Genomic DNA, 2,374 nt, shown 5'->3' with positions numbered 1-2,374 from the left:
AGAAAAAGTAAATCAACAAAATTATTTATTAGAAAGAAAAAAGTCAAAAACAAAAGTAGATAGTTCTCCTATTCCTTCTGATTCTTTTGATTCTTCTCTTTACACTTTATCTGAGTCTAAATCTGTACAATCTAACCTACTACTTTTGTGTTCTAGAATCTTAGAATGTTCAGAACCCTACCTAGCCCTGTTTACTACTCAGTAGTTTGTTTATAGTATTAAGTAGGAATAGTCTTAGCTAAGTTTACAGCTGAGAACATAAGTCTGTCCTTGTTGAAAGAGAGAGGTTAATAAGGAAATGTTGACACATATACTTACTCTCTCAGACAATAAGACTGTACAAGCTGTATGTTCCCTTCAGAACAAGTAACAGTTTATTTAAGAATGTTCTGAGTACTAGCTCTAGGTTCCTGTTGTTACAGTTCTCTACTCTTGTACCTTCAGTTCTGAGGGTTCTACACCCTTCTGTACTGGAACTCAGGACTTCTGTCCCTCAAGGGTGCTGTCTATAGACTATATGTGTACTAACTCTTACAACTACCCTTCCTTACTTTGTCATTCTATTCCTTTAACCACTCCTTCATTCTTTGTATTATTCTATAGTCTCTTACCCTTTGTCCATCCCTTCATTCTTTGTACCTTTATCTTTGACATTCCTTTCTTTCATTCTTTGTAGCTTATCATTCTTAGTAGCTCATACTCCTTGAGTACTCTTGTGTAGTTTAGTATATATAGGTGTACAAGATCAGACTGGTCCTGTAGTCTTGATCTTGTCTACTCTAGGTAGTCCTGTACTCTTAGGCTCACTCTATATACTCTACTCTTGTCTCACTCTCTCTCTCTGCCTGTTCTGTGAGTTCTGACTATGTTCTAGTACTTACATTCTATATTTCTGTTGTGTAGGATAGTTGTAGCCTGGGTCCCCTTGCTAAGCCTTCAGGTCCCCTCTACACTGTTACTAACATCAGATTAAGACTACTCATTACCACCCTACAACTCTCCTACATTTTAGGCATTAGTACTTACTGTTGTGTCAATCTCTTTCCTTTGTCCTGACCCTTTTACATTTTTAAATTTTAAACTTTTGCCACCCTTCTTCTATTCATTACCCCTTTTAGTTTAGTGTCAATTCCTTTGTAGTGTAAACATGAACCCTACTATACTAACTGCCACCCTTACTGTCCTACCAGATCAGCAGTTACAAGTAGAGCTAGCTTAATATGTACAGACCTCTATCTAAGAGGCCTTTACTAACTATGTGCCCCTAGCCCCTTCAGAACCTGTTCTGATTGTTCTAGAAGTTACAACCTGTTTCAGAAAGAAAGTGTATGTAGTCTGCCCTTCAGACTTTAATGGGCAGCACTTTGAGGACTTCCAGCACCAAGTTGAACTATACATGACTACTACTTTGACCAATCTATCCTCAGATCTCAATTGTGTCCTATTTGTCCTCTCCTTCATGAAGGAAGGTAATGTAGCTACCTAAGCCTAGAACTGGATTGAAGGTCATCAGATTGGAAGCCTGATCTGACTTCAGAACAATGAGTCATACTCAGAATTCATAGAGTAACTCTGTACTTCCTTCATTAATCCAAATAAGAAGTACAATGTGTAGAACAAGCTTACATCTCTGTGACAGGACAAATGTTCTACCAATGCCTTCTTTCAGGAGTTTGATATCCTGGCCTAGAAGGCAGGATTCATACTCAGGTTTGATAATGTCCTCATTAGAATACTTGAAAAAGCTCTTCACTCAGAACTGGTTAATAAGATTCTCAGAATAATGTTAGAACTAGTCACTTACACTGAGTAGAAGACACACACTATCTTCTTCAACCAAGCTATAGCTTGAATGTATTAAGTCTGTACAGAATACTTACACATGTGTCTAGCTCTAACAGTTCTAAGCCCTCAGATTGATCTGCCTGTAATTTGTAATTAATCTGTTCTGATAGACATTAGAGAAGCCTGAAAGTAAGGAGCATACTTTGCCTACAGAAAGTCAGGGCACCAAATTAAGGACTGCCTACAGAAGCAACAGTATATCTGTTAGGTCATTAGAGTAATAATGAGTGACAAGTAGGATTTGTAGTAAGAAGCCTTTTCTACAAATCCAGAAGTCACCTTAGAACTCCTAGACCCTAACTATGTACTCTAGGATTTTGTAGAGGCCTAACAGTGAATGTAGCACTGAAGGGCTATGACTCAGATTTTTTAATGGCTACTTTTGATTTAATGGACACTGTAGGATTAAAAGTAAATAAAGTAAGAAAAGTAGAAAAAGTAGAAAAAGTAGAAAAAATAAATCAACAAAATTATTTATTAGATAGAAAAAAGTCAAAAACAAAAGTAGATAGTTCTCCTATTTCTTCTG

Source organism: Fomitiporia mediterranea, assembly GCF_000271605.1.
Source record: "Fomitiporia mediterranea MF3/22 unplaced genomic scaffold FOMMEscaffold_13, whole genome shotgun sequence".
NCBI lineage: Eukaryota > Fungi > Basidiomycota > Agaricomycetes > Hymenochaetales > Hymenochaetaceae > Fomitiporia > Fomitiporia mediterranea.
This window is presented reverse-complemented; position numbering follows the sequence as displayed.